Here is a 24,731-nt window from a genome sequence, read left to right on the forward strand (position 1 = left end):
TTTTATATTATTGGCTAGCGTACCTTCGTATTTCATCTCTCCCCCCCCCCGTAGTTGCCTTTTTAGTTACTTTCTGTTGTTCTTTAAAAGCTTCCCAATCCTTTGGCTTCCCACTGATCTTTGCTCCGCTATACACCTTCTCTTTTAGTTTTATACTGTCCTTGACTTCCCTTGTCAGCCACAGTCGCCTCCGCCTAGAATCTCGCCCTAGAATCTTTCGTCCTCTTTAACCATATAACCATATAACAATTACAGCACGGAAACAGGCCATCTCGACCCTTCTAGTCCGTGCCGAACACGTATTCTCCCCTAGTCCCATCTACCTGCACTCAGACCATAACCCTCCATTCCTTTCCCGTCCACATAACTATCACATTTATTTTTAAATGATAAAAACGAACCTGCCTCCACCACCTTCACTGGAAGCTCATTCCACACAGCTACCACTCTGAGTAAAGAAGTTCCCCCTCATGTTACCCCTAAACTTCTGTCCCTTAATTCTCAAGTCATGTCCTCTTGTTTGAATCTTCCCTACTCTCAGTGGGAAAAGCTTGTCCACGTCAACTCTGTCTATCCCTCTCATCATTTTAAAGACCTCTATCAAGTCCCCCCTTAACCTTCTGCACTCCAAAGAATAAAGACCTAACTTGTTCAACCTTTCTCTGTAACTTAGTTGCTGAAACCCAGGCAACATTCTAGTAAATCTCCTCTGTACTCTCTCTATTTTGTTGACATCCTTCCAATAATTAGGCGACCAAAATTGTACACCATATTCCAGAATTGGCCTCACCAATGCCTTGTACAATTTTAACATTACATCCCAACTTTGGAATGAAAATATTCTGTATCTTTTGGATTATTCCACGAAATTCCTGCATTGCTGCGCTTGAGCAGTTGGAGGCTATGGGTGAGTGGTGGAATATTGCGCTTGGGGACCAGCCCTCCCGTGTGACAGGGACCCAACGTGTCCCACTTGGTCTACTATATATTACTAAAACTGTCATCTTGTATATTTGTTTGTATGTAAATTTGCATATGCCCTAAACGCTGCAGAAATGGTACACAAAAGCGTGACAATTTGAGGCCCACCTTACTCAGTGCGTGCGGTGTGGAGTATCAAGTTTCGTTCGATTTGACAAATTAATTTCCTTTAAAAACTTAAATGAACTTTATACAGCACCCCCACTTGCCGGGTCCGTCAACCACAGATGCGCAGTTGGGGGGGCCCGTCAGCACGTCACAATTGAAAATGGCGCAGGTGATGCGGCAGTGACACAAAATGATGCCGTCTCCCTGCGCATGTGCAATGGGTCCAGTATCCACTCGTGTGCAGTTGGGGAAGGATTGCCGGGCCGGGATCACCATTTTCAATGAACATCGCGTTGTGTGTGAGTGAGTGGTGGAATATTGCATTGGGAAATGGGGATGCAATGGGTCTCCACCCCGTCTTGTTGTAGATTAAAACTTATCATGTTGTGGTCAGCATGGTTTTATATATGGGAGGTCGTGTCTCACAAATCTGACTGACCTTTTTGAAGACGAGACCAAACAGGTGATGAGGACACAGCTGTAGATGTATATATGGACCAGCAAAACATTCAACAAGGTTCCACATGGTAGGTTGCTCTCAAAGGTTAAATAACATGGGATCCAAGGGGAGATAGCTGAATGGATAGAATATTGGATTCATGGAAGGAAGCAGAGGATGGTGATGGAATGTTGCTTCTTGACTGGAGGCCTGTGACTAGTGGTGTGCCTCAGGGTTCGGTGCTGGGCCCGTTACTATTTGTCTTCTATATCAATGATTTGGATGACAATGTACATCGCAAGATTAGCAAGTTTGCAGATGATACAAATGTGGATAGTTTTGCAGAAAGCAGCAGGATCTTGATTGATTGGCCAGGTGGGCTGAGGAATTGTTGATGGAATTTAATAGAGAGAAATGTGAGGTCTTGCGTCTTGGGAAGTCTAACATGAGCAGGGGATGGTGAAAGAGCAGAGGGATCTTGGAGTGCAGGTGCATGGTTGCTTGAAGGTGGAGTCGCAGGTAGAGTTGTAGGGCCGAGATGGCCTGTTTCCATGCTGTAATTGTTATATGTTATATGTTAGATAGGGTGGCCATAAAGGCTTTTGGCACGTTGACCACCTTATACAAGTTAGGAGGTCATGTTGCAGTTATATAAGACGTTGGTGAAGCAGCATTTAGAGTATTGTGTTCAGTTCTGAGCACCATGTTGTAAGAAAGATGTCGTCAAGCTGGAAAGAGTACAGAGAACATTTACGTGCATGTTGCCAGAACTCAAGGGTCTGAGCGAAAGGGAGCGATTCTGTAGGAAGAAGGGATGGGAAGGAGGAAGTAGGGAAGGGAGGATGCGAAGGGTGGAGGGAGGGAAAAAAGGAGGGTGTCGGGAAGGGGCGAGGGAGGGAAGGAGGGTACAGGCAGGAGGTGAGGAGTGGGAGGAAGGGGTTAAGGGAGGGGCAGAGGGGTGGAGGTTAGAGGGAGGGTTGATGTAGGAGGGAAGGATGTTGGAGGGAGTGGTGGATGTAGGAGTGAGGGAGTGAGGAGGGTGAATGTAGGAATGAGAGGGGGTGATGTAGAAGTGAGGGAGATTCCTTAGGTCCTCACCCTCATTGATGCGGGAGGGGAGGGAGGGAAGGAGGGGGGGGGGGGCGAGGACGGGATGTAGGTGGGGTGGGTGGAAGTAGGAGGGAGCAAGTGGTAGAGGGATGGGGCAAGGGGTGGAAGTAGGAGAGAGGTGGGTGGATGTAGGTGAAAAGGAGGAATGGAGGTAGGAGTGCGTGAGGAGTGAGGGAGACTGCCTGGGTCCTCACCCTCATTGATGGCGAGGGCGTCCAGCCGGAGGAGTGTGCTGTCCCTCGAGGGCCCGTCTCCAGCGAGGGTGAAGGCGTAGGCGAGGAGGGCGAGGGTGTAGGTGTTGTTCACCGTCTCCAGGGACTGACGCAAACACTCCAGTGACCCACCTACCACGTCTGTCTAGACGGGGTACAAGATGCAGACGGAGAGGGAGGGTCAGAGAGGGGAAGCTGGACTCCTGGAGAATATGCACCCCCTCCCCCTCCTTCCGAGCATCTCCTCCACTCCCACTCCCACCCCCACGCTTTCTCCGTGCACATCCCCCACCCAGAACCGGTCCACCCACAGTCCGTCACCCCCCTCGTCCCTTAACCCCGCTCGTCCCCGCGTTGCACCTCACAATACCGCCCATACCCCCCTTACTCCTCCCTCCCACCCAATTCCCCTCCCCACTCCAAACCCCTTCCCCCCAATACCATACCCCTCACCAGCCGAGGTTCCCGCAGTGACCCCCTCCCCACTCCAACATGTCCTCACCTTGAAGTCGGAGGGCAGGGGCTGCACGAGATCAGACTCAAGATCTATGGAGGACGAGGAGAGAAATGAAGGAGGTGAGGAATATGTGAGTGAGAAGTGGACCAGTCCCAACCATGTAACAGGAACATAGAAACATAGTAGGCCACTCGGCCCTTCGAGCCTGCACCATTCGCCATTCAATATGATCATGGCTGATCATCCAACTCAGTATCCTGTACCTGCCTTCTCTCCATACCCCCTTTAGCCACAAGGGCCACGATGACAGCAACTCCAGGCGCCGATTTTACAAATAAAGACGCAAAGTGCTGGAGTAAACTGCGGGCAGCATCCCTGGAGAGCGTGGATCGGTGACGTTTCGGGTCGGGACAGGAACAAACATTCGGCCCACAATGTCCGTACCCAACATGAAGCAAATCAAACTAATCTCCTGTGCCTGCACGTGATCCAAATCCCTCCATTCCCTGCATATCCATATGCCTGTCTAAAGCCCCATAAACACCACTCTCGGAACTACCTCCACCGCCACCACCTGGCAGCAGATTCTAGGCACCCACCACCCACTGTGTAAACCAGGGTGGCATGGTGTGCAGCGGTAGAGTTGCTGCCTTACAGCGCCAGAGATCAGTTTATCATGCTAACTACGTGTGCTGTCTGTACGGAGATTGTAGGTTTGCTCTGGGATCTTTGTTTTCCTCCCACAATCCAAAGATGTACATTGTAGACTAATGGGCTTGGAATAATTGTAAATTGCGCCTAGTGTATGTAGGATAATGTAAGTGTGCGGTGATCGCTGGTCGATGTAGACTCGGTGGGCCGAATGGTCTGTTTCCATGCTGCATCTCTAAACTCAACTAAACACTTGAACAGGGTCTGTATCATTTGACATTTCCAACATAACAATAAGGTCTGACTGTCTCCTCTGTCTATGCCTCTCATAAGTTAATTTACTTCCACCAGGCAGGCCCCAGAGGACTGGAGATAACTAATGTTGGTTCTTTACAGGTCTACCACCGATATTCTGGCAAATGTTTGTCCTACACTGGTTGTCCTGTGATGTGTGCTGTGCGTCAGGGTTCGGTGCTGGGCCCGTTACTGTTTGTCATCTATATCAATCGTTTGGATGAAAACGTACATGGCAAGATTAGCACGTTTGCTGATGATACAAAAGTGGGTGGTTCAAGGTTCAAGGTTCAAGGTTGAACCCTCTGAGTGAAAAACCTCTGATCTGAGGTCCCTCTCAGTGAATGGTAAGGCTCTATGGAGTTTTATAGAGTAGAGGGATCATGGAGTGCAGGTACATAGTTCCTTGAAGGTGGAATCGCAGGTTGATAGGGTGGACAAAAAGGCTTTCATCAGCTAGAATATTGAGGATGGAATTTGGGAGGTCATGTTGCAGTTATATACGTTGGTGAGACCTTATATAACTGCAACATGACCTCCCAACTTTGTGTATTGTGTTTAGTTCTGGGAACCTTGTTATAGGAAATATATTGTCGCTGGAAACAGTGCAGAGAAGATATATGAGGATGTTGCCAGGACTCGAGGGTTTGTATTATAGGGAGAGATTGAGTACGCTGGGACTGCATAGAGTGCAGGAGTATGAGGAGTGATCTTATAGAGATGCGTAAAAGCATGATGGTAACATATAGGATGAATGCACAAGGTATTTTACACACGGTAAGGTCATCAAGCACCAGAGGACATGGGTTTAAGGAGAGATGGTAATGATTTAATAGGAGGAGTAACGTTTCCACAGAGGGTGGTGGGTATACGGAACGAGTTGGCAGAGGAGATTGTTGAGGCAGGTAATATAACACTTGGACAGGTACATGGATAGGGAAGGTTTACAAAAGTGGGCAAATGGGACCAGCCTAGATGGGCCATGATGACCTGTTTCCAAGCCGTATGAGTAACCATAATGAGGGGAAGGTGACTCAGGGATAAAGGATGGGATTTGTGTTTGGAACACTTTGTATCAGTTTTATCACCAAGGCTGATGTGGAGGGCGGTTAGATCAGTGTGGAGAACACTAATATGCAAGGGCAGTTTAAGAATGAGGTGTTGGGTTTATTGTAGAGCGTTAAAATGGTTAAATCCCCAGCACCTGTTGGAATCTATCCCAGGTTATTGGGAGAGGCAAGAGAGGAGATTGCGGGAGCATTCACAAAGATCTTTGCATCTTCCCTTGTGTCAAAATCTTGCCTTTAATCTTTGCCCCCTCACCTTAAAGCTGTGTCCTCTGGCATTTGATCTTTTCACCCTGGAGATAAAGGTTCAGACTGTCTATTCTAACCTTGTCTCTCAGAATTTTATACACCTATCAGAATCCTCGCAACCTCTGGTGTTCTAGAGAAAACAATCCAAGTCTGACGAATGTCTCCATTTTAATACTCTCTAATCCAGACATCTTGCTGGTGAACCTCCTCTGCACCCTCTCCAAAGCCTCCACATCTGCCCTGTAATGGGGCAACTAGAACTACACGAAATACTCCAAATGAGGCCTAGCTAAAGTCCAATAAAACTGCATCATGCATTTGTCACTTATATTCAATGTCCTGACCTATGAAAGCAAGCATACCATATGCCTTCTTTGCCACTTTAGTTTTCCCTTTCGGAAAGTTATGGACTTGGTCACCAAGATCTCTCTGTACATCAATGCTGTGAGGGGTCATGCCATTAATTGGATATATTGTCTTTACATTTCACCTCTCATAATTCAAAACCTACATTTGCTCAGATTAAACTTCCACCACAACCCCGTCTCCTATCAGTAAGCCAGTCTCAATCCATACTCCTGTCACTGTTAATACTGTGTATCATAATTTTTTGAATCAGCCATGGGGGAACCATGGGGGACTTTATCAAATGCCTTACTGAAATGCAAGTGGACAACATCCACCCCATCGATCACCTCTTCAAAATACTCAATCACATCAGTGAGACACGACCTGCCATGTACAAACCCATTCTCTTCCAAATGGGAGCAAATCCAAACCTGAAAAATTCTCTCCAATAGTTTCCCTACCACTGACGTGAGGCCTGTAGTATGCTGGATTCTCTCCACTTCCCTTCTTAACTACTGGTCTTCCACAGATTTTCTAGCATCATTTGTTCTAGAGTTTTTCTGGATTCTACAATTTCCAGGCTGGAATTTCAGGTTCCCGGCCGCATCAGGCAAATTCGACCGGCTGATCTCCGCGGAAGTCCTGGTGAGGTTACGATAGCCACTTGCTATTGAGGGGTCTACATACAGTCCCATTACAGTGCTTGCTCCTTTCATATATCTGAGCTCCACACACTGTCTCAGTAGTACGTTCTCTCTGAGTGCTGCCGTGACACTCTCCCTGATCAGTAGCACAACTCCTCCACCTCTTTTGCCTCCCCTTCGATCATGTCTGAAACATTGAAACATCCAGTAGTGTCCCTACCGTAACCACGATCACGTTATAACCACAGAAAATTAGTCCCAAGCACTGATCCAGGCTCTGTTCATCTGCTTTCCCCACATTAGTTTCAGGGGTCTAGGTTAGACCCTGGGAGCCTGGAACAAGCTCCGGGGAATGGGTTAGGCCCTCGTAGCCTAGGTGAAGCATGGGGGACTGAGTTAAGCCCTGGGGGACTGGAATAGGCCTGGGTTAGGCCCAGGGGTCTGAGTTAAGTCCTGTCAGAGGGCACGCCTGCACCAACCTAGATCACTGATCAAATCTCTGCGGCGACGTCTGTTCTGAGACTCTTCATAAACCTGGGAGGCCTGAAAGGAGGCAGACAGGAGATGGTCAGAAGTGATGAAGAGGGATTAGTCCCCTCCCTCTCTCCCTCCCTTCTCCTCCATCATCTACTCCCCTCTTCTCTCTCACCACATCCACCCCCTCTCTTCTCCAACCTTTCTCCTGCCACCCACTCTCCCCCCCGTCACCCTGCTCTTTCTCTCTACATTTCTCCCACAACCCTCACACTTTTTCCTTTTTCCTTCCCTTTTCCCTCGTTCCCTTGCCCACAGTCCACTCCTCTCTCTCTACCATCTTCTCCCTCTCGATTCTCTCTCCCCCTACCCTTTCTCTCCCAATGACCCCCCCCCCCCTTACTGCTACACAATATAGCCCCCATCCCGCTAGTGATCTCTTCACTCACCATGGTGGGCCTCAGTCTCTGCAGCTCCAGTAAGGAAGTGGTCACGTAGGCGGAGAGAGAGACGGTGTCATCGACTCCCCCCTGTGAGAGAGTGAACAGGTCATCATTTACAGTCCCCGCCACTCCCAGGGAACCCCCCCCCCCCCCCCCCCCACCTTCCCTCACCACCCCTCCCACAGCACGGCACTCCCTCAGCGCCCCCCCCCCTTACAGGTCCTGGGGGAGGAGTACACCATGATCCCGAGGGAGAGCCTGGCGACTGGAGAGATGCCCCTGTCTTGGCAGAGGGCTGTCGTGGTCCTTCGGCCCAAGAAGGACGATCTCCACCTACTAAAGAACTGACACCCGGTCTCCCTCCTCTGTACCAACCACAAGGTCTTTGACAAGGCATTGGCCAGGGCTTACACGGGTCCATCCAGGACAATATCCATCTGGTCCGCGACCTGGTCTACCTGGCTCAGGAGACTGGTGTATCCACTTGTCTCTATCGACCATTTCGACAGAGTGGATCACAAATATCTGCTAAGGACTCTGCGGGAGTTTGGATTCAGACCGCACTTTGTGGCCTGGATCCAGGTTTTATACGGAGTGCCTCGTGAAATTCAACGGATCCTTGGTGGCCCCCATTCCCTTCCGCAGATGAGCATGTCAGGGATGCCCCATGTTGGGCCAACTGTACGGCATCTGCGTGGAGCTATTCCTTATTCTGCTTCAGAGGAGCTTGACGTGCACGGTTCTACATGAGCCGGACATGGAGGTGGTCCTCTCGGTCTACGCCGATGACATGGTCACTGACCCCATCGACCTGCAGAGGATGCGTGAGTGTCAACGAGTCTTCTCTGCCAGGATCAATGGGGGAACTGTTCTGGACTCTTGGTGGGTCCCTGGCAGGTGGACTCCCTCCCGGAGATGTGGCCTTTCGCGTGGAGCACCAGGCACCTCCTCTACTTGGGAGTCTACCCGAGTCCCATGTGGAGACCTGGCTGGCGAACTGGAAGGAGCTGGCGATGAAAGTCGTCGCCCGGCTGGAGCGCTGGTCAGGTCTCCTCAGGGTGTTGGTCATTAACCAACTAGTGGCCTCCATGCTCTGGTACAGATTGACCACATTGGTCCCATCAGCCACCTTTTGCTGGGATCATCCAGAAGAAGTTGGTGGACTTAGAAACATAGAAATTAGGTGCAGGAGTAGGCCATTCGGCCCTTCGAGCCTGCACCGTCATTCACTATGATCATGGCTGATCATCCAACTCAGTATCCCGTACCTGCCTTCTCTCCATACCCCCTGATCCCCCTTAGCCACATCTAACTCCCTCTTAAATATAGCCAATGAACTGGCCTCAACTACCCTCTGTGGCAGAGAGTTTCAGAGATTCACCATTCTCTGTGTGAAAAAAGTTCTTCTCATCTCGGTTTTAAAGGATTTCCCCCTTATCCTTAAGCTGTGACCCCTTGTCCTGGACTTCCCTAACATCGGGAACAATCTTCCTGCATCTAGCCTGTCCAACCCCCTAAGAATTTTGTAAGTTTCTATAAGATCCCCTCTCAATCTCCTAAATTCTAGAGAGTATAAACCAAGTCTATCCAGTCTTTCTTCATAAGACAGTCCTGACATCCCAGGAATCAGTCTGGTGAACCGTCTCTGCACTCCCTCTATGGCAATAATGTCCTTCCTCAGATTTGGAGACCAAAACTGTACACAATACTTGGTCAGGCCTAGGAGCAATGGGGCAATGGAAAGCACTGGGTCTCTGCAGCAGTCCAGAGTCTCCCGATCGAGGAAGGCTGTCAGTCTCACCCAGCTGGCAGTTCTTCACCTCAGGATCGGTACTCTGGGCATCCTCCCAGGTGGCACGTGCTGGCGACACACTTCTTCCAACAGGGCTGCTGCCTTCAAGGAGATCCTGCAGAGGATGCCCGGCTTCTACCAGGACCTGCTGAGAGTCTGGAGCCTGGTTGCCATTGACCGGGACCCCCTCTGCCGGTGGAGGGTGACGGCCTGGTTGTGAGAGAGGCTAGCCCTTGTCCTGCCTCACCGGGTGTCAAGGAGGCTTGAATGTGCAGAGTTCTCACAGCTCAGATGAAAGTACTCATTGGACCCAGGCACCATAATCCTTCTCTGGAACCGGTCCCGCACAACATGAGCCGCCTTTCCTTGACACCCTTTGTCACACTCCGACATAGGGAAAGGTCTGTGGTAGGGGCTCCTCCTCTACACTCTGCACATCCTCGCCCTGGTCCAACTTCTGGAAACTAAGTGGCAGTTGGTGTTCCTCCTCTACGCAGGGATTCTCCCTTTCTACATCGGGGACCTGGTGTGGAGGGTACCAGAAGAGCCCCCTGAACCTCCTCAAACAAGAGGACATGACTTCAGAATTAAGGGACAGAAGTTTAGGGGTAATATGAGGGGGAACCTCTTTACGCAGAGAGTGGTGGCGGTGTGGAATGAGCTCCCAGTGGAAGTGGTGGAGGCAGGATCATTGGTATCATTTAAAAATAAATTGGATAGGCATATGGATGAGAAGGGAATGGAGGGTTATGGTACGAGTGCAGGCAGGTGGGACTAAGGGGAACAAAAGTTGTTCGGCATGGACTTGTAGGGCCGAGATGGCCTGTTTCCGTGCTGTAATTGTTATATGGTTATTATATGGTTAACCCGTTTCTCTCGCGGTTCACACACTCACCAGCCGCCTGCCACTTTTGCGGGCTGGAAGAGTCTGTGTTCCACATGTATATGGAGTGTGTGAGGCTGAAGCCCCTGTTCCATTATCTAAAGGGGCTGCTCCTTGCCTTCTGGCTGAATTTCACACCCACCATCCTGTGCGTAGGGGAAAGGGTAGGCCAAAGATGTCCTGATTAGGTTGCTCCAAGGCCTGGCCAAGCTTGCCCCCTGTGATTCACAGCACCCGTGTTTGTTTGGTATTGTTTTGGATTGTATATATTATTCTTGTATATGAGTAAAAAACAGGTTGGGTTGAGGGTGGGCTTCTCACAGCCCCTCCCACAGTGCGGCACTCCTTCACATCTGCCCACCAGCTCCCCCCCCCCCCCCCCCCATCTGCGTTGCCCTCCCCTGCCCTCATTTTCTTTCCCCCCTCCTTCCCCTCCCCTCCCTGCCCCACACCTCCACTCTCTCCCCACCCACCAGGTGCTCACCTTGAGGGCGCTGTTGAAGAGCTGCCCTACGCTGGCGAAGCAGCCAGTGGGCAGGCGGTGGGCGGTGAGGAAGGTGGCAGCCTCACGCAGCACCGTCTCACCGTCTCGTCAATGAAGATGTAGGCAGCACGCTGCGTGGAGGAAGGAGAGCAGCAGGAAGGCGGGGGAGTCAGCCTGGGGGAGAGAGAGAGGGCGGAGAGGGGGGTGGAGGGCGGGGGTGGGGGGGGGGTGAGAGGGCGGGGGAGAGGGGCGGGGTGAGGGCGGGGGGGAGAGAGGGCGGGGGTGGGGGCGGGCGGTGGTGAGAGGGGGGGGAGAGGGGGTGAGAGGGCGGGGGTGGGGGGGGAGAGGGCGGGGGAGAGAGGGCGGGGGGTGAGGGGCGGGGGGAGAGGGCGGGGGTGAGGGTGAGAGGGCGGGGGGGGGCGGGGGGAGAGGGGGGTGGGGGGGGTTCGAGGGCGGGGGTGAGGGGGGGGAGGGGGGGGGTTGAGAGGGGGGGGGAGGGGGCGGGGGGGAGGGGGCGGGGGGGAGGGGGGGGGGGGGGGGGGGGGGGGGGGGGGGGGGGGGGGGGGGGGGGGGGGGGGGGGGGGGGGGGGGGGGGGGGGGGGGGGGGGGGGGGGGGGGAGGGGGGGGAGGGGGGGGGGAGGGAGGGGGGGGGAGAGGAGGGGGGGCGGGGGAGAGAGGGCGGGAGGGGGGGGGGAGGGGCGGGGGGAGAGGGCGGGGGGAGAGGGGGGGGGGGGGGTGAGGGGGGGGGCAGGAAGGGGGGGGGTAGAGGGGGGGGGTGGGGAGGGAGGGAGGGGGGGGGAGGGCGGGGGGGGGAGAGGGCGGGGGTGAGGGGAGGGGGGGGTGAGAGGGGGGGGGGTGAGGGAGGGGGGGGGGGGCGAGGGGGGGGGGGGGGAGAGGGCGGGGGGGGGCGGGGGGGGAGGGCGGGGGGAGGGGGGGGCGGGGGTGAGGGGGGGGGAGAGGGCGGGGAGAGGGCGGGAGGAGAGGGCGGGGGGACGAGGGCGGGGGGAGGGGGGGGGAGAGGGGCGGGGGAGAGGGGGGGGGGGGGCGGGGGGGAGGGGGGGGGGGGGGGGGGGGGGGGGGGGGGGGGGGGGGGGGGGGGGGGGGGGGGGGGGGGGGGGGGGGCCGGGGGGGGGGGGGGGGGGGGGGGGGGGGGGGGGGGGGGGAGGGGGGGGGGGGGGGGGAGAGGGGGGGGGGGGGGGAGGGGGGGGGGGGGGGGGTGAGAGGGCGGGGGGAGAGGGCGGGGGGAGAGGGCGGGGGGAGAGGGGGGGGAGAGGGCGGGGGGAGGGGGCGGGGGAGAGGGCGGGGAGGGCGGGGGGTGGGGGGGGTGAGTGCGAGGGGTGGAGGGGTGTGGGGTGAGAGTGGGATGGAGGATGCAGGAATAGGGTGTGGGAGAGTGGGGGATGGAGGCAGCGGGGTCAGGGGATTGTGCTGCGGTCAGGACGAGGCAGGAAGCTGCCCTTCCCTCACCAGGTGTTGCCCTCTGGGTCGCTGGTGCCGAAAGCGCTGAAGGAGCCGTCTAGGTGCTTGTAGGACAGTTGTCGCTGGTAACCTGGGTGGGAGGGGGCAGTGGGGAGGGGTGAGGGGGGGGGGGGAGACAGACACATTGCTCAGGGGGGGTCTGGTCAGACAAATGGGGTTGCACACACGGGATCACATATACACACATGCGGTACACATACCCCAGTTTGCATTGACAGTGCCAAAGTCGAGATGGTTCAACTTCAAGTTCCTAGGAATCAATATCATCAACAATTGGACCACCCATATTGAAGCAATGACCAAGAACACACACCAACTTCCTTGGATCGCTTAGGAAATTCCACACGTCTCCTAACAACTCTCTCAACTTCTCCAGATGTGCCATAGAAAGCATTTTATCAGGAAGCATCACAGCTTTGGGAACAGCTCCATCCAAGACCCCAAGAAATTACAGTGAATTGTGGACGCAGCCCAGGCTATCACACAAACCAACCTCCCTTCCACTGACTCCATCTACACCTCACACTCTCCCATCAGCACACCTCTAGATTCAGGGAAAGTTTATTCCCAGCTGTTATCAGGCAGATGAATCATCCTACCACAATTAGAGAGAAATGCTGAACTAATATCTACCTCATTGGTGGCCTTCGGACTATCCTAGATTGGACTTTGCTGGCTTAACCTTGCACTGAACATTATTCTATGTATCTATGCAATATAAATGGCTCAATTGTAATCATGTATTGTCTTTCTGCTGACTGGATAGCACACAACAAAAGGTTTTCACTGTATCTTGGTACATGTGACAATAAACAAAACTGAAACAGTCACACATACTCACACACAGACACATGCACACACAGAGTCATGCACATGCAGACACACATACACCCTGAGTCACGCACACACACAATCACACGCGCACACAGACACGAGCGTGCACACAGTCACGCACACAGTCACACACATAGCAGTGTAGTGAGGGCATGGGGTAGAGGGAATGTGCTGATAGATGTGTATTACATTATGAGAGGCATAGATATGGTAGAACCTTTTTCTCAGGGTGGAAATGTCAAAGAGGGCATGATTTTATGTTGAAAGGGGCAAAGTTCAAAGCAGATTTAAGAAAGTTTAGGAATCAAGAATCTTGATAAGTTTAAGATGAGAGGCGAAAGAAACAGAGCTGTAACTTTTTCACTCAGAGAATGAAGGGTATATGGTACAAGCTGGCAGAGGTAATTGAGGCAGGTACAATAACAGCATTTACTAGGTATGTTGCAAAACTTACCTTCAGCAGCGCTGCAGGTCTGTCGCTGCCCGTTTGCACGATTTTGGCGCCTTTTGAGAGGGGGGCGGGTTTAAAACGTGATTTTCTCTCGGCTATTCAAATCAAGGTTGTTCAGCCTACTTAGTTGCTGACGAAAAATCGCTGCGACATTAGTTCGCTGCAGCTATTTTTAAACTATATTAGTTTATTTAATTGTTATAGTAGGTTAAAAATCATCCTGTAAACCCGCGACCGCTGCCAACGGGGCGGATCTCATGAAGGGGACAACGCAAGGTAGGCTGTTTATTTTTACATTAAAAAGCGCATCTTAAGATCCCTTTATACAAAATTTTATGTTGTGAGTAGCTGATTTGGGGGCCAATTAAATCCTGCGGTATTTTTCTGGGCATATGGGGTACAAATTCACCGCAATGGGAATGTTCCAAACCATCGTGTTCCACACGATCCCACTCGAAAGCTGATTTAAATGGCCATTAATTTACAGCAATTGAACACTAAATTCCTTCCATAGAGGTGTGCTGGCCTTTATAAATCAGAGCATTGAGTATAGAAGTTGGGATGTAATGTTAAAATTGTACAAGGCATTGGTGAGGCCAATTCTGGAGTATGGTGTACAATTTTGGTCGCCTAATTATAGGAAGGATGTCAACAAAATAGAGAGAGTACAGAGGAGATTTACTAGAATGTGTGCCTGGGTTTCAGCAACTAAGTTACAGAGAAAGGTTGAACAAGTTAGGGCTTTATTCTTTGGAGCGCAGAAGGTTAAGGGGGGGACTTGATAGAGGTTTTTAAAATGATGAGAGGGATAGACAGAGTTGACGTGGAAAAGCTTTTCCCACTGAGAGTAGGGAAGATTCAAACAAGGGGACATGACATGAGAATTAAGGGACTGAAGTTTAGGGGTAACATGAGGGGCAACTTCTTTACTCATAGAGTGGTAGCTGTGTGGAATGAGCTTCCAGTGAAGGTGGTGGAGGCAGGTTCGTTTTTATCATTTAAAAATAAATTGGATAGTTATATGGATGGGAAGGGAATGGAGGGTTATGGTCTGAGCGCAGGTATATGGGACTAGGGGAGATTATGTGTTCGGCACGGACTAGAAGGGTCGAGATGGCCTGTTTCCGTGCTGTAATTGTTATATGGTTATATGGTTATTTGGCCTATAAATTAATGTCAATGAGATTTTAAAATCACGTTTTATTGTGAATTCTTGTCTGAATGTTCTTTGGACACTTAGGCTATTTAAAAGTGTTAATCTTTCCTTAAGAAATGGATAGATGTTTAGATCTAGTAATTGAATTTTGGAATTAAGTAATCCAAGTAAGATTGGTTCATATTTGTTTCAGAATGCTTCAATCTATAATAACTGAAAATGTCTTTCAGTTCCCTTAATTTTTAATAAAGTTATGGGCTTTAGACTGTCCTCGGTCACAGCTTTTGTGTCAAGTCAATGGAAAATCAATAGGGAACAAGATGCTAATTTCCGAGTATGAAAATGACCATACCTTTTTTAATACTGAAGATATGAAAGTGAATTAGGTGTCAAATTAAACTTCTTTTTATGCTTTATCTGATGGGATAAATTGACAGACTTGATTTTAAAAATCTTAAAATTTTGTAACATTGCTACATTTACTGACAGGTAGATGAATAGGAAAGGTTTAGAAGGATATTGGCCAAACACGGGTCGGTAGTACTAGTTTAGATGGGCATGTTGGTTGGCATGGAGATAAGATGAAGGGTCTGTTTCCGTGCTGTGTGCCTGTGACACTAACTCACACATAGACACTGACACAAACGCACACACACACACAGAGACACTCAAACAAACACACACACACACAGGCACTCACTCAAACACACACACACAGACACTCACACAAACACACAGACAGGCGCTCACACAAACATACACACACACAGACGCTCACATTTACACACAAACACTCATGTAAACACAACACGTACAGACACATACACGCAGATACTGACACAGCCATACAGACACACAAATGCAGACACACACACAAACACATACATACACAGACACATATATACACACACGGGGATACAAACAGACACATACGTACACATACACTGCCACATAGAGGCACATACCCACTGACAAACACCTGTCCCCCCTCCACCATTCAAACCCCTCCTTCATGTCCACCCTACGCCTCTACCTGTTTGCTCCCCATCCATCCCCTCCCCTCGCCCCTGCAACCCACCTTCTGCCCATCTCCCCTCCCCACAGCCCCCTCCCTCCCTGCCCCCTGGATGCCAGCCCTTAGTGAGTGTAGAACTCGCTGGCAGCGATACCTGTCTGCAGGAAGCCCACAGCTTTGGACCTGATTTTGGGAGAGAGTTGGTGGGTTTTCTCCAGGTAACTCAGCACCACGATGTTGGGGGTGAACTTCACCATGTTCTGCTCCCCACAGCCCGTGGGAAGTCGCAGCAAACTGTCCAGGTTCTCCATGGCGCTGCCCATCAGGTCACCTAGGGGTCAGAGAGGGCCAGAGAGTCACTGACCCCAGTGGGACTCCGCAATGACCCATCCCCTCCCTCCCCTCCTCCCCAGCGAGTGGGAATGCCTCTCCATTTCCAATGCCCTTCCCTCCAGTGCCCATCACCCAGTGACCCATCGAAGCTTCATCCAGTGTCCACTCTCTCCTGTGGACCCTCCCTCCAATGGACCTTACCTGCCCAACCTTTCCCTATAGCTCAGGCCCTCGAGTCCTGGCAAGATCCTTGTAAATCTTCTCTGCATTGTTTCCAACTAAATGTCATCTTTACAGCAGGGTGACCAAGATGACACACAATAGCCCGTGCAGCCTCACAGGTTTCTGGTCCCCACCTCTGTACTCAATCTCTGACTGATGAACGCCAGTGTGTCCAAAGCCTTCTTCACCATCTTGGTGGTGAGGTCTGTTGTGTCTGGGTAACTGTCCTTACAGTCATCACTAGGGGCCATCTTGACTAGACTCTTGCTGCCCCATCTCCATTCTTGGAAAGTCCAGGAGAGCCTCCTGTACCATGGACACGGTGGTTGGAAAGTTTCACCACATGCTTGCTCGCAAGCGGCGTGGACGACGAGGCCATTTCGGACGCTCATCACCGAGCGATCCTGCTGCATTGCCTCAAAACGGAGGGACTGCAGATCTTTGCGTAGTTGGACAGTGCTGCAACGAGTGAGTACAGTAAAGGGCCTGTCCCACTTTCACCATCTCTGCCGAGTTTGCCCTTGACTCAAACTCGCAGCATGGTCATCACGTGGTCGTAGGAGGTCGTAGGTAGGTCATAGCAGGTTGTGATGCTAGTCGTAGGTACTTGTGGCATCAAGGAGGTTATTTGGGGCGTTTTTTCTAGCATGATAGAAACATACAAAATACGTGCAGGAGTAGGCCATTCGGCCCTTCGAGCCTGCACCGCCATTCAATATGATCACGGCTGATCATCCAACTCAGTATCCTGTACCTGCCTTCTCTCCATACCCCCTGATCCCTTTAGACACAAGGGCCACATCTAACTCCCTCTTAAATATAACCAATTAACTGGTCTCAACTACCTTCTGTGGCAGAGAATTCCAGAGATTCACCACTCTCTGTGTGAAAAAATGTTTTTCTCATCTCTGTCCTAAAAGATTTCCCCCTTATCCTTAAACTGTGACCCCTTGTTCTGGATTTCCCCAACATCGGGAACAATCTTCCTGCATCTAGCCTGTCCAACCCCTTAAGAATATTGTAAGTTTCTATAAGACCCCCCCTCAATCTTCTAAATTCTAGCGAGTACAAGGCGAGTCTATCCAGTCTTTCTTCCTATGAAAGTCCTGACATCCCAGGAATCAGTCTGGTGAACCTTCTCTGTATGATAAATGTCCGTCAATGTTCACAGAGACGTGGCGAACCATTGAAACAATTTGTTTCTTCATTGATAGAAATGTCTGCGTCAAAACTGGTCAAGATGTCCCCGGACACATTCCGAGGAAAACATACATTGCGGGGCAGAGCCCTCTAGTGGTGACTGTAAGGACAGTTACCCAGACACATCAAGCTCTAATTAATGAACACAGAACATAAACAGTACACCCCAGCAACAGACTCTCCCTCTGGCCCACAATGTCTGTGTCAAACATGGTGCTGAGATAAACTAAACACGTGATCCATCTCCCTCCATTCTCTGCAAACACATGTCCAATCTAAAAGCCTCTTCAGCATCATAATTGTAGTCGCCTCCACCCCCACCCCAGGCAGCAGGTTCCAGACATCCACCACTCTCTGTAAAAAACCTGCCCCTCGTACTGTCATAGCATGGAAACAGGCCCATGCCGACCAAGATGCCCCATCTGTACTAATCCTACCTATCCAGGTTTGGCCCATATCCCTCTAAATCACACCCATCCATGTACCTGTCAAATGTTCTTTAAATGCTGTTATAGTACCTGCCTCAACTACCTCCTCTAGCAGCTCATTCCATATACCCACCATTCTCTGTATGAAAATGTTACTCCTCAGGCTCCAATTAAATCATTCTCCTCACCTTAACCTGTCTCCTCTGGCTCTTGATTCCAAAACATTCCGAAATCGCCTTTAAAATTTGTCCCCTTCATCTTACTCTCATGTTTGACATTCCCACCCTGGAAAAAAAGGTTCTGACTGTCTCTCATAATTTTATCAGGTCTCACCTCAACCTCCATCATTCCAGACAAAACAATCTACATCTCCTGCCCTCCCAGTTATAAAATCCCGGTCTGCCCAACCTCTCCCTGTAGCGCAGGCCCTCGAGTCCTGGCAACATCCTTGTAGATTTTCTCTGCATGGTTTTGAGCTTAACAACATGCTTCCTGCAGCAGGGTGACCATAGCTGAACACAATACTCCAAATGTAGCCTCACCAATGTCTTCTACAACTGTAACATAACGTCCCAACTTCTGTACTCGGTTCCCTGAATGGTGAAGCTAAGCAGGGTGGCACAGTGGCGCTGCAGGAGAGTTACAGACCCAGAGACCCAGGTTTCATCCTGACTACGAGTGCTGTCTGTACACAATTTGTACATTCTTCCTTGACCTGCATAAATTTGTCCGGGTACTCCAGATTCCTCCCACATTTCAATGACGTACAGGTGTGTAGGGTAATTGGTAAAATTTCCATAATGTGTGTAGGATAGTGTTAGTGTGCGGGGATCATTGGTAGGCATGGACTCGGTGGGCCGAAGGGCCTGTTTCCACACTGTAAATCGAAACTAAACTATGAAGAAGGGTCCCGAGCCGCAAGGTTGCATATCCTGTGCCTCAGCCGTTGAGTTAGTGCAGCACATTGTGTTTGGGGCCAGCCAGTGTAGGTGCGAGGCTCGTGGATGGGTGTCGGTGTAGAGTGAGACGCCCCTGCTCTCCCACATTGCCGGGGCATGAACACAATTCCAGGATCGTCTGCTTACCCAGAACCGTGACGGAAGCTCGTGCTGACCCTTCCACCACATCCTCCGGGACATGCAGCTCAATTTCCTCCGTCACGCTTTGACCTGGAGCGGGACACATGGACAAGGTGCAGAGGTAGAGACTGGAGAGTAGAGAAACAGGCCTTTTGCCCCAACCCATCTATGCTGACCAACATGCCCCATCTTTCAAAGATGTCGGATGAGGAGCGGCAGCAGGTGAAGGAGAGCGGGGATTTGCCAAGAGGTAAGGTCTTGGCAGTTTTACAGTGCTTCTCTTTCAGTAGCGGTAGTGGTTGTTTTAAAAACCAGACGGGACCGGCTGCGGCAAATACCTTACAAGGAGGTTGGAACAGGAGCGGCAGCTGGTGAAGGAGAGTGGGGATTGGCTGAGGAATCTAATTTGTAAATTGGTAACTTGGCGAATTAGGCAATTTATCAGTTAATATAAGCAAGGTTGCTCTAGGGAAGCGGCAAGTTGGGGAGCGGCCTGTCGAGAGAAGTGCCTTGAGAGAAAAGTGTGAGTCTTTGGCTCGAGAGTCTTCCCTCTACAAGGCACTTCCCTTGAAAGGAAGCGAGTGTGAGTGTCTTTGGCTCAAAAAGTGCGAGTCTTTGGCTCAAGAGTCTTCGGTGAGGAGGCTGAGGAAGGAAGCTGAGGAAGGAGAGGAGAGGTGGCTGAGTGGAGAGGAGACTATGTCAAAGGAGGAGAGACAAAACGCTGAGGGAGGGAGACGGGTAGAAGATGCTTGAAGGAGAGGTGTCAGGTGGTGGGGAAACTGACAAAGGGAAGGCATGACGGGTTAAGGGACTAGCGATGTGTAAGGTGTAAGGGAAGGAGACAGGTAAAAGGGGACGCCGAAGTGAGGGAGGACGATTGCAGGATGTGGGAGGTCAGGAGACACTGATGGTGCTTCTGGAAACTACACCTGCAGGAATTGCGAAAATAAAATGGAAAAGCTTGAGGCTCAGGTGGAAATTGGTGATGTTGTGGGAATTACAGAGACATGGCCGCAAGAGGGCCAGGGCTGGGAAATGAATATTCCAGATATACCTCCTATCGAAAAGACAATAGAAAAGACAATAGTGGGCAGAGGAAGTGGAGTAGCTCTGTTGGTGATGAATGAAATTCAGTCCCTTGCAAGGGGTGACATTGAAACAGGAGATATGGAGTCAGCATGGATAGAACTAAGGAATTGTAAGGGTAAAAATACCCTATTTGGACTTATCTACAGGTCCCCAAACAGTAGCCTGGATATAGGGTGCAAGTTGAATCAAGTTGGCAATGGTAATGCTACGGTTGATGTAGGAGATTTCAACATGCAGGTAGACTGGGAAAATCAGGTTGGTACTGGACCCCAAGAAAGGGAGTTTATGGAGTCCCTCTGTGATGGATTCTTAGAGCAGCTTGTACTGGAGCCTACCAGGGAGAAGGCAATTCTGTATTTAGTGTTGTGTAATGAACCGGATTTGATAAGGGAACTTGAGGTTAAGGAGCCATTAGGAGGCAGTGACCATAATATGGAAAGTTTTAATCTACAATTTGAGAGGGAGAAGGGTAAATCGGAGGTGTCAGTGTTACAGTTGAATAAAGGAGACTATGGAGGCATGAGGGAGTAGCTGGCCAAAGTTGACTGGAAAGATACCCTAGCAGGGATGACAGTGGAACAACAATGGCAGGTATTTCTGGGAATAATACAGAAGGTGCAGGATCAGTTCATTCCAAAGACGAAGAAAGATTCCATGGGGAGTAAGGGTGGCTGACAAGGGAAGTCAGGGACACTATAAAAATAAAAGAGAAGAAGTATAACATAGTAAAGAGGAGCAGGAGGCCAGAGAATTGGGTAACTTTTAAAGAGCAACAGAAGATAACTAAAAAGGCAATACAGGAAGAAAAGATGAGGTACGAAGGTAAGCTAGTCAAGAATATAAAGGAGGTTAGTAAAAGCTTCTTTAGATATTTGAAGAGGAAAATATTAGTTAAGACCAAAGTTGGACCCTTGAAGACTGAAAAAGGCGAATTTATTATGGAGAACAAGGAAATAGCAGACGAGTTGAACAGGTACTTTGGATCTCCTTAGTGAAGGAGGACACACACAATCTCCCCGATGTACTAGTGGCCAGAGGATCTAGGAGGAACTGAAGGAAATGCACATTAGGCAGAAAATGGTGTAGGGTAGACTGATGGGACAGAAGGCTGAGAAATCCCCAGGGCCTGTTGGTCTGCATCTTAAGGTACTTAAGGAAGTGGCTCTAGAAATCATGGACGTATTGGTTATCATTTTCCAATGTTCTATAGATTCAGGATCAGTTCCTGGGGATTGGAGGATAGCTAATGTTATCCCACTTTTTAAGAAAGGCTGGAGAGAGAAAACAGGTAGATAAAAACATAGAAAATAGGTGCAGGAGTAGGCCATTCGGCCCTTCGAGCCTGCACCGCCATTCAATATGATCATGGCTGATCATCCAACTCAGTATCCTGTACCTGCCTTCTCTCCATACCCCCTGATACCTTTAGCCACAAGGGCCACATCTAACTCCCTCTTAAATATAGCCAATGAACTGGCCTCAACTACCTTCTGTGGCAGAGAATTCCAGAGATACACCACTCTCTGTGTGAAAAATGTTTTTCTCATCTCGGTCCGAAAAGATTTCCCCCTTATCCTTAAACTGTGACCCCTTGTTCTGGACTTCCCCAACATCGGGAACAATCTTCCTGCATCTAGCCTGTCCAACCCCTTAAGAATTTTGTAAGTTTCTATAAGATCCCCCCTCAATCTTTTAAATTCTAGCGAGTACAAGCCGAGTCTATCCAGTCTTTCTTCATATGAAAGTCCTGACATCCCAGGAATCAGTCTGGTGAACCTTCTCTGTACTACCTCTATGGCAAGAATGTCTTTCCTCAGGTTAGGAGACCAAAACTGTACGCAATACTCCAGGTGAGGTCTCACCAAGACCCTGTACAACTGCAGTAGAACCTCCTTGCTCCTATAATCAAATCCTTTTGCTATGAATGCTAACATACCTAGCAAAAGGATTTGAGAATAGGAGCAGGGAGGTTCTAGACAGATAGACCGGTTAGCCTGACATTGGCAGTGGGGAAGATGCTGGAGTCAATTATAAAAGATGAAATAACGGCACATTTGGATAGCAGTAGCAGGATCGGTCCAAGTCAGCATGGCTTCACGAGGGGGAAATCATGCTTGTTCAAGAAGGAACTGCAGATGTTGGTAAATCGAAGGTAGACAAAAGTGCTGGAGAAACTCAGCGGGACTGAAGACTGATAAATCCCCAGGGCCTGATCGTCTGCACCCGAGGGTACTTAAGGATAAAACGGGGAATTAAAGACCAGTTAGTCTGACATCGGTGGTGGGGAAGATGCTGGAGTCAATTATAAAAGAAGAGATAGCCGCACATTTGGATAGCAGTAACAGGATCGGTCCGAGTCAGCATGGATTTATGAAGGGGAAATCACGCTTGACTAATCTTCTGGAATTTTTTGAGGCTGTAACTAGGAAACTAGACAAGGGAGAGCCAGTGGATGTAGTGTACCTGGACTTTAAGAAAGCATTTTATAAGGTCCCACATAGGAAATTAGTGGGCAAAATTGGAGAACATGGCATTGGGCATAGAGTGCTGACATGGATAGAAATTGGTTGGCAGACAGGAAACAAAGAGTAGGGACTAACGGGTCCCTTTCAGAATGGCAGGCAGTGACTAATGGAGTACCGCAAGGCTTGGTGCTGGGTTCGCAACTAATTACAATGTACAATAATGATCTAGATGAAGGTATTAAAACTAACATTAGCAAATTTGCAGATGACACAAAGCTGTGTGGCAGTGTGAGCTGTGAGGAGGATGCTATGAGGATTCAGGCTGACTTGAACAGGTTGGGTGAGTGGGCAGATGCATGTATGGATAAATGTGAGGTTATCCACTTTGGTGGCAAAAACAGGAAGGAAGATTATTATCTAAATGGTGTCAAGTTGTGAAAAGGGCAAGTACAATGGGATCTGGGGGTCCTTGTTCATCAGTCAATGAAAGTAAGCAAGCAGGCAGTGAAGAAAGCAAAAGCTTTCATAACAAGAGGAGTTGAGTTTAGGAGCAAAGAGGTCCTTTTGCAGTTGTACAGGGTGAGACCACATCTGGAGTACTGTGTGTAGTTTTGGTCCCCAAATTTGAGGAAAGACATTCTTGCTGTTGAGGAAGTGCAGCATAGGTTCACTAGGTTAATTCCTGGGATGGGACTATCATATGTTGATAGAATGGAGCAGCTGGACTTACAGTATATTCACTGGAATTTAGAAGGATGAGAGGGTACCTTATTGAAACATAAGATTATTAAGGGTTTGGACACGCTAGAGGCAGGAAACATGTTCCCGATGTTGGGGGAGTCCAGAACCAGGGGCCACAGATTAAGAATAAGGGGTAAGAACGGAGATGAGGGAAAACTTTTTCACACAGAGAGGTGTGAGTCTGTGGAATTCTTTGCCTCAGAATGCGGCGGAGGCTGGTTCTGTGGATGCTTTCAAGAGAGTTACATAGGGCTCTTAAAGATAACGGAGTCAGGGGATATGGGGAGAAGGCAGGAACAGGGTATGATTGTGGATGGTCAGCCATGATCACATTGATGGCTCGAAGGTCCGAGTGGCCTACTCCTGCACCTATTATCTATTATCTACCACCTATCCACGTTTGGCCCATATCCTTCAAAACCTACCCTATCCAGGCACCTGTTCAGGTGCCTTTGAAATGCTGTTACAGCCCTTGCCTCACCTACCTCCCCTGGCGGCTCATTCCATACACACACCACCCTCTATGAAAACGTTGCCTCTCAGGTCCCTATTAAATTTATCCCCTCTCACCTTAAACCTATAGAAGAGCACAAAGTACTGGAGTAACTCAGTGGGTCAGGCAGCATCTGTGGAGGAAAGTGGGGACAGGTGATGTTTTAGCTTGTGACCCTTCTTCAGACTTGAAACAATGTCTATCCATTCCCTCCACAGATGCTGCCTGACCCGCTGAGTTACTCCAGCACTTTGCATTTTACTCAGGATTCCAGCATTTGCAGTTCTTTGCACCTTGACCTTAAACCTTTACTCTGCCCCTGTCTAAAGACGCTGTTGGGTTCCTGCATTTATCTCCGATCTCTTTGGGAAGTTTATCAAAGGGATGAAGTTGACACAGCGAGGGAAGAGGTTCACATACGGACAATAGAAAGATGGAGGAAGGCTGAGGGAGCGAGGGGCAGAAGGGCAGAGACTGGTGCGGGTGTGGGTGTGGGTGAGGCAGCAATGAGCAGAGGGACCGCTCTCACGCACAGACCGAGAGCACAACCACACATACATAAAATGCCCGCACGGGCACTGGGCACTTACCTGCCGGGCAGAGCAGCGAGCTGTGGGTCAACTCCGTCTCCGAGCCTTCCGGCTGTGGAGAGAGGGAGGCAGAGGTGGTGAGGGGAGGGGGAGAGGGAGAGGGAGAGGGGGAGGGGGGGAGGGGGAGGCCGAAAGGGGGGGGAGAGGGGGAGGGGGGGGGGGGAGAGAGGTGGTGAGGGGAGGGGGAGAGGTGGTGAGGGGAGGGAGAGAGGTGGTGAGGGGAGGGAGAGAGGTGGTGAGGGGAGGGAGAGAGGTGGTGAGGGGATGGAGAGAGGTGGTGAGGGGAGGGGGAGAGGGGTGAGGGTGAGAAAGTTTAAAGAATTAAAAGTTACAAATTGGATTCAGCTGTAGATTTAGAAGCAAATAAATGAATGCTTTTACCTTTCTCCTATTACACTAGCAATGCTAGCAGAAATGTTTTTGCCCTTCTTTAATAACACTAGCGAGATAACAGCACAAATACATAGAATGTTTATATCATAGAGAAAAACAATCAGGGGAATATTCAGACTCTTGGCTG

At 50.2% G+C, this 24,731-nt stretch overlaps 1 pseudogene; it reads right to left on the reverse strand.

Annotated features, from left to right (window-relative positions):
• Positions 1 to 24,731, reverse strand: part of LOC129716182 (alpha-2-macroglobulin-like protein 1) — a 131,193-nt pseudogene that overhangs the window by 17,185 nt on the left and 89,277 nt on the right.

The sequence above is a fragment of the Leucoraja erinacea genome, unplaced genomic scaffold, assembly GCF_028641065.1.
Source record: "Leucoraja erinacea ecotype New England unplaced genomic scaffold, Leri_hhj_1 Leri_181S, whole genome shotgun sequence".
Lineage (NCBI taxonomy): Eukaryota > Metazoa > Chordata > Chondrichthyes > Rajiformes > Rajidae > Leucoraja > Leucoraja erinaceus.